This window comes from Myotis lucifugus, unplaced genomic scaffold (assembly GCF_000147115.1).
Source record: "Myotis lucifugus unplaced genomic scaffold, Myoluc2.0 scaffold_254, whole genome shotgun sequence".
NCBI lineage: Eukaryota > Metazoa > Chordata > Mammalia > Chiroptera > Vespertilionidae > Myotis > Myotis lucifugus.
In genome coordinates, this window is record NW_005871302.1 from 851859 (window position 1) to 860674 (window position 8816).

The window sequence follows — 8816 nt, forward strand, 5'->3', positions numbered from 1 at the left end:
ATGGTGTTAGATGGGTACTAGGCTTATCTGATCGCTTTGTAAGTTATGTAAATGTTTAATCACTATGTTGTACACCTGAAACTAATATAATATTGTATGTAGTATATAATTATAATTGAAATTTTTTTTAAGTTTTTTTTTAAAGAAAAAGAAATGTAGCAATGTCAAAGGAGAAACCCACAGCCTCTTTCCTTGAACTCTAGTCAGCCTCAGCAAAAAGCAGCTCTGGCCGTTTCAAAGCTGGCATCCTCTGATTCCATTTGCCAACTCACATGAGATGCTGGCAGACTTCAGTTATCAGTCACACTGCCTCTCTGATTTCTTTCATTGTTCCAATAGAGTGCTCCGGAAGAAATAACGAGGTTTGGACTAAAAAGAGATTCATAGGGCTGTATGACACATTTTCCTTCCCAAAGGGAGCTGGTCCAACAGATTCTCCTTTCGGAATCCCAGCAAAGAATTTCAAAATTTCAGAACTGGGAGGGACTTCTGAAACCACATAACTTACAGGGGCCCAGACTGGAGAAGTGATGTGCCTGAGTTTCAGAAAATTAACAGCCGAACCACAAGGGTGCCAGGGCCCCACCGGCTTAGCTGAGTGCTCATTTACCTCCTGGATGCTTTTGAACTTCAAACTGAATCAGAGAGGAAGTGGGGGAGGATTCAAAAGTGGTTATTGAACATTAGAACCAGGAAATGGTGATTTGGCTGAATCTACAGATAAATAGCATAACCATTTCCTGTGTTAGCTGAGGCTAGAGGAGGGAAGATGGGGCAAGATTCTGGAGAAGACAATATGATAGCTAAGTGACAAGCCTGTGGGCTTCCACATAACTGTTCCCACTCAGTCCACGCTGTTTCTCTCAGCTCACTGAGGGGAGCAAAGATCTGATTGTTCAGGGTGTTTATTGGTTGGTGTCCAACATAGAATCATGAAATCAAAGATTAATGGAGTTTATAGGAATGCCAAGAGGATATCTAGTTTGGTATCATGTCTTCCAATAACTAAACCATCTGGGACAGGTAATTTGCTTCTCTTCCCTTTTTAACATCCAGAATTCCATGATCTCTAAACACAACGACTTCCCAGCCTTTTCCCAGTATCTTTTTACAGTGTTTGATTACACAAGTGGTAATGTACATCTTATAAGTAGCTCATTTCCCTTTGCCCACGCTTAGATCATCAATGTGGCAAACACCAAAGGCAAGTTCAACTCCCAGGGCTCACTGTGGATTTCAGACCAGAGTAGACACATGCAGCAAAACGCCTGGTGTTTCAAGAAGGAAGAGGAGGAGGCCTGTCAGTCTAAGATGTTAATATTCCAGCTAATAGGATAACTCAAGGCAGGGCAGTCATATTGCTTAGAGTCAAGGTTATGGGTTCAGTCCTCAGTTTCACAAGAAAAGGGAACAAAACACAACAAACCATTTCGTTTCTTTGAACTTCCATTAACCTTAACTACCAAATGGTCTTGGGTATGCCTTTAGTCACAAAGGGAACCAGGAACGCCAGTGTGGACTCTTTCTTTCATCTATTCGTTCAACATTTATTAAGCACCTACTATGTTCAAAGCACTAGAACACAGACATGAAGAGGCAATAGAGCTGCTCTCAAGAAACATATGACCTGGTATTTGTTGACTGTTCTCATCCTCGTGATTGGACCCCAACACACGACCTACAATGCTATGTTAAAATAATCTTCATGCCAAATTACAATGTGATACTCTTTAGAGACCAAAATACTTGCCTGTTTAATGTTTCAGTATTAACTGAGCACCCAAAGATGTTTAGTGCCAAAACAGAGGCTCCCAAATAAATGCTCAATTAATGTTTCATGTGGACCTCAAGGTGCAGGCTAAGGTCTATCCTAAACAAACATCAGGATATGGTTTGAGGTATGTTATAAGGCCATCTGCTCCCAAATATCTTTTTCCGTCTGATGTGCTACAATGCTTAAAATTTTGCCATAAGGGCCTTAACTTTGAGTAAGGTATTGCCTCCAGCATGTCTGAGTGAAAAGGAGCATACTCAATCAATTTCATTTCAGCGGACATGAACTGAATAGCTGGTATGTGCCAGGAACAGTGTCAGATAATAAAAATGCATAAATAAATAAGATATGAATTACCTGGCTGGGCTAACACGTTGCTACTTTCCCACTCTTTATCCCATTAATACACATCAGTTTATCAGATTAGTAGCTGTCCTGAGGGGCTGATGTAGGACATGGGCAGGTAAATTTTGATAGGACATGAAAGCAGGAAATGTCTAAGACACTGAACTTTACCCAAGAGAATTCAGGCCTGGGTGAATATTAACGCCAATTATAATGACCGTGTAACAAAGAAATATGGAGAACAAAAGGGATCTGAAGGCAAGAGACTTTTATTTCACAATTTCTTCCCTAGCAATTCTGTCTGTGAAATTGTGAAAAAGGAAAAAGTAATTCATGCTAGTTTGCTGAGAAAGAAACTGCATTTACATAACTTTTATTGCAGTATAGTTTTAATTACTCTATTTTTAAATATATTTTAAAGAATAATTTTATTGATTTCAAAGAGGAAGGGAGAGGGAAAGAGAGATAGAAGCATCAGTGATGAGAGAGAATCATTGATTGGCTGCCTCCTACTGGGGATCAAACCCAGGCATTTGCCCTGACCGAGAATTGAACCTGTGACCGTCTGGTTCATAGGTTGATGCTCAACCACTGAGCCATGCCAGCCAAGCTAACTGTTCTATTTTATTATTAGTTATTACTGTTAATTTCGTACTGTGCCTGATTTACAATTTAAATTTTATCATAGGTTTGTATAGGAAAACACATAGTATATATAGGGCTTAGTACTATCCATTGTTTCAGGCATCCACTGGGGTCTTAGAATATATTCCCTGAAGATAAGGGGGCTGCTGTACTCTATCATCTTCAGTTTCAGACTTCTTTCAATTTCTCAAATGAGTCACACCCTCTCCTACTTTCATTTTTTCAGAGGTGCTGTTCCCTCTCTCTGCAACACTCTTCCCCCTACACTTCATTCAGCTTCATGCTTCAAATCTCACTTTAAACGTAAGTTCTTCTGGTAATCATCGTTGGCTTCCTAGGCTGGCTTATTTCCCTCTCACACATTCCTGTAGCATTTAGGGCCTCTCTGTAATTATTTATCTACCACCTGTCTTCTCCCCCAATTGCAAGCTCCCTGAGGGGTCAGACCTTTCCTATCTTGTTCACCCCTGTATCCCTAGTGCATAGTAGGTCCTCAACAAACACTTATTGAGGAAATGTTGCAAGGTAAGTCTATTGGGGTTTTTCTAATATTTTTTTATTTTGAAATCATTGCCAACTTCCCTAGATTCACCTATCGTTAACGTCTGCCACATTTGCTTTATCATATTCTACTTAAATAAAGTCACATTTTTTCCTGAATCATTTGAGAGTAAGTTACAAACATCCTGATCCTTTTTCCCTAAACACTTCAGTAGTTTTTCTTAAGAATGAGGACATTCCCTTAAATAACGTCCGGTACAGTTATCAAAATGAGGAAAGTTAATAAAGATACATGAGTTCCTTTTCTTTTTCTTCTTTTTTTTTTTAAGCGAAGTAGAAAGCAGTGGGAAGGGTGGCGTTCAGGATTGAGTGCCTGCATTCACAGGGTCACCTCCCTTTCTCCTTCCTCTCTCTCTGCCCCTGTTCAGGGGATTCTTCAAAAACTGAACCTGGGGCCCTAACCGGTTTATCTCAGTGGATAGAGCGTCGGCCTGCAGACTGAAGGGTCCCAGGTTCGATTCCGGCCAAGGGCATGTACCTTGGTTGCGGGCACATCCCCAGTAGGGGGTGTGCAGGAGGCAGCTGATGGATGTTTCTCTCTCATCGATGTTTCTAACTCTCTATACTCTCCCTTCCTCTCTGTAAAAAATCAATAAAATATATATTTTTTAAAATGAACCTGGGGTCTGGAAGGCAGTGCCTTGCTGGTTGTGTCTGATGTTCCTTTTGTGCCTCCCACTGACATCCCTAACTTCTCTGCATCCACGCCCACAGCTTGCCTCACCTGGAGTCCTCCTCAGGCTGGGAGCCTCCTGAGCTGGATGGCTTTGTTCCACAAGGTCCCAGAAAGAGGGGGAAGCCCAGGGCACCGGAAGTGGAAGCTGGATGGAAAGAGAAGGCTCAGGAAGTGGGAAGATGGTCCCAGGGATTCATAATCAAACATGTGCATGTCAGGTCTCCGGGGAGGGGAGAAGACAAGCTGGGGGGGGGGGGGGGGGGGGGGGAGCAAGGTTTGCACACCTTGGGTCCTGGGACCATCCTGCTCGGCTGAGTGGAATACCAAACGATGGTGTCTCCGAGCTGCACTTCACCTCCGCCAGGCAATCGACAGGAGAAGCAGCGAGCGAGACCGACAGACTGTCACTGGCAAAATGAACTGTCACCTCCCATTTTTCAGAGGCGCAGCGGGATGAATTGCAGCCTTGAACCGCGCGGCCCGCTGCTGATTGAGTTCCGCTGTCTTCGAACCCCTTTGAACAAGGCGAGTTCATTTCAGACTGACGTCCCCCCCACCCCACCCCACCACCACCCTCCCGCTTATCAATTTAGGAGCCAGTAAAATTAACCGCTTCGAAGCTGATTTGTTCCCTCCTCCTGCTTGGAGTCCGCATCCAGAAAGGTCACCAAATCAATCTCTCTGGGCCCTGCTAGCATCATTCGCAGCTTGGAGTCGGGGCGGGGGGGGGGGGGGGGGTCTCAGAAGAGGAGACTGAGCCAAATGTACCGCAGCCCGAAAGTTTACGGAGGCCCCCGCTCAGCCAGTGGCCCATGGCAGCGGGGTGACAAGCCAGACCTTCGCTAGCTCTGCATCGGCCCACATCAGCTTCTCTCCCAGGAGACACTGCGGTTGAGAAGGCTTGGGGAGCTGAGGAAGGAGGTGCTGCATGAAGACGCCCTAAGTTTTCATCAGAGACCTCTCCGTGCCGTTTAGCTTCACTGAATGTTTGTGTCCCACCAAATGCATATGTTGAAACCCAAATCCCAAAGTGGTTGTATTTGGAAGCAGGGTGTCTGGGGGGTAATTATGGCCAGACTAGGTCATGAGGGTGGGGCCTTCATCATGAGATTCATGTCCTTATAAGAGGAAAAGACACGAGATCTTTCCTTCTGGGCCATGTGAGGATACAGCAAGAGAATGAGTTGACATTCTTGTTTTCATCCTAATGGTTTATTTATGTTGTTTTCATTGGGAACTTCGGGCCCTACACCTGAAGTAGGAAGGCCTAGTTTTCCAATCTAGTTCTATCTTCCCTAGCTATAGGACTTGGGCAAATTACTTAACTTATCCAAACCTCACTTTCCTCATCTATAAACCCACTCGGTTGCTAAAAAGTTCCAATAATTTCATGTATGTGTTATTAACTACAAAGTTATGTACGAATGCTGAGGTGTATTCATGTTAGTCGCAGCAACAACAACAAGAAGGATTTATGAGAATAAATGCCATGCAGTATCTCAAAATTTGATCCAGCAATTCCACTTCTAGGAATCTATCCTATAAAAATGTTCACATATGTGCAAAAGGGTGTATGTGTGAGGAATTTCCCTGCAGCTTGTTGAAAAATTGCATGTAAGTTACATGTTGCCAATAGAGGATTGGGCCCATAAATTATCATGCACATGTAATATACAACGCCATGCAGAAGTAAAAATAATAAGATAAAGCAAATACAAACTTTTATGGTTGTTATAGTCATGCATCAATGTCAACTTCTATAAATTAACAGGTGTGTCAAGAGGGATCATTGAAACATACATCCAGCTAAACCTTAGAGAAATAACCCAAGCTTTAACCAAAATGGGATCATCCCACATATAATAGTTACATTTTCATTTCCTATATCTTGGACATCTCTTTAGGTCAGTATTTTTTCACTTTTATAATTTTAAAAAATTGCCTAATGAAACATAGGCCATAGATTATAAAGCTAGTTCTCTGGGTTAATTATTGGGAAAAGAAAGGAGATTGGTAGGTAGCTTAAGTATGTGTTCAGGAATACAAATGTATAGCATTCTCATAGAATAAGAGCAGCCTCTTATTATAAGTTGAAACAGCTTTAACCCAAGAATCAGACACCCAGCGCTCTCGTCCCAGCCCTGCTATTAACTTACAACATGACATCAACCAAATCACTTATCTGGGGCCCGGCTTCCACATCTGGAAAATGAACTTGTTAAAGTACATGTTCTCCAAGGTCCCTTCGAGCTGAAAATGTGATGGTTTTATGAAGTCACTTTTCAAAGATTCAATAAAGGATGTTTAGATATAATAATAGTCTGGTCATTTCTGACACTAACAGGGTGACTTAAAACAGACCTTAAATCCTCAACTTACATGTAGAGCAGCACACTAAGTGTTTTTTTTATTTAAATAAAAAGGTTCTTGCCCTCAAGAACCTTAAATTTAAAAAGAAAATAAGACGGTTAAATAGAAATACAGGAGTACCATGTTTTGCAAAAGGAATATGCAAAGTGAGACCGTTCAGGTAGATCAGTGGGACTCAAATTTATGTTTCTAGAAGCCCCAAGGTTCCTCAGAGGGGTTCTGAAGTGGCTTCAGGGATTGGGCAAGAGAGTGAGGGAGTTATTGCTACCACCTTCCCACCCCTGGCTTAATCAGAGTAGCTGTGTTCCTTTGTATCATGATTCTAAGAAATCTAAGAAAGACTTCTAAAGAAATAGGGCTGCAACAATAAAAGTTTAAAAACCACTGGTTTACGGTTTGGCTCAGTGGATGGAGCGTTGGCCTGCGGACTGAGGGGTCCCGGGTTCGATTCCGGTCAAGGGCATGTGCCTGGGTTGCGGGCTCATCCCCAGTGGGAGATGTGCAGGAGGCAGCTGATCGATGTTTCTCTCTCATCAATGTTTCTGGCTCTCTATCTCTCTCCCTTCCTCTCTGTAAAAAATCAATAAAAAATATTAAAAAAAAAAAAAAAAAAAAACACTGGTTTAGGTGATTTCTAAGGCCCATTCCACCTTTAAGTTTTCACAATTTTATTGTCTAAGATGTACGTAAAATAAGTTTTTATATTCCGCATTCAGTTTTGCGTGTACATGGGAAATTAACTTCGTCAAGGTTAATGCTCCTGTAAAACAAATAATTATTTTGTAATATGAATAATGAACTCTAGATGTATCTATTTAACAGACTCAGGTTTTCCTGCCCTGCGTTTTCTGAATGTGAGGCACCTAATTACAAAAGAATTGGATGGGAACATGAGGCAGGCAAAGGGTTGTAAAAAAGATTTGCAAGATTCCTGGGATACATGGAGAAGCTATTGGTTTCATCAGTGAGACCAAAGATACTGAACTAGAGCTGGACTTCCTGGGCTCCACCATTGAATTAGGTAATCTCTGTTCCATGGAACACTTCTCAGAAAATATATGGAAATTGCCACAATTGCTAACTGCTTTCCATGCACTATTTCATTTAACCCTCCCAACTCCATGAGATGGGTATTACTTTATCCCCATTTGACTAACAAGAAAACTGAAAGCAAGGATGGTAAGTACTTTGCTTAAGGTCACAGAGCCAGGCAGGGTTCAACCCAGGAAGTGTGATAGCAAATCCCATGCCCTCAGCCACCACAAGCTCTACTCCATGTTGCTACTGGCAACTCGCAGATGCTGGGCAGGCAGCTTGCCCTCCAACCACGGAAGAAGTCAAATGGAACTCTGCCTCTGATTCTTCTCTAAACTCATTTGGCCTCATTATCCAATCACAGAGAAGGTTTGCACTTCCCTTATCAGGCCTGGCCCTAGATAAAAATCAAGGTAGCTGCAGTTTGTTCACCCTCCCTCTTCCTGTATCAGCAGCTCTTTCTTCACACCGGGAAGAAAAGCATTCTCTTCCAGATCTGCTCTCTGCCTTCCAAACCGATAACTAGTTAGCTAACCTCAAGTGTAATAAGTGCTAATGAGGTTAGCTGGGGTTAATATATGAATGTATGGCTTCTTTTAATAATGCGTTTTTGCTTTAACTAGGAACAATTCCTTGACCTAATATTAGAGGCCATTTCTAATGGTGATTGCAACTTTGCCAGCATTCTGGGAGGGTGGGAGTTGGAAAATAGTCAGCAGGAAGGTTTTAAGAACACCTATTTAAGAACTCCTAAAGCCATGTCATCCATCTTCCTTGTGTAGAAGAGTCAGAACTAAGATGGCAAAGCACATAGATACTAAAGCTAAGAGTATGTGTGGTCTACGCTGGCCAAATGAGTTGGCCAAAGAAATAAACGTTGATCTACCTCAAATCAAACAAACTTTGATTTGTTCTCCCACTGATCTTCAAGTCAGATTAGGGTCACCTGCATGACCGAGTCTCCCAAGGAGAAAGGAGCCAGCACTGTGTTTGATTGGTATGGGACTAGGCTGTCAGCAATGGCAGGAGTCATCTAATAAGTCCCTTTCTCTGTACAGATGGAGAAATGGAGTCCCAGAGAGATAGGTGCCTATTTAAGACCATGAAACCAAAGCCAGAAAGGGAACTAAATACTTTATTCCCTTAAGTTAATCTATATTTCCTTGCTTTATAATCTATATATATAAAAGCCTAAGCAACCGTTTGACTGGTAGCTATGACACACACTGACCACCAGGGGGCAGACGTTCAATGCACAAGCATGGAAACATGGAACAGACTGATGAATCTCAGAGGGAAGTGGGGAGAGGGGAGGGCAGGAAGAGACTAACCAAAGATCTTATATGCATACTAGAGGTCTGGTGCACTTGCACCGGTGGGGTCCCTTGGCCTGGCCTGCAGGGATAGGGC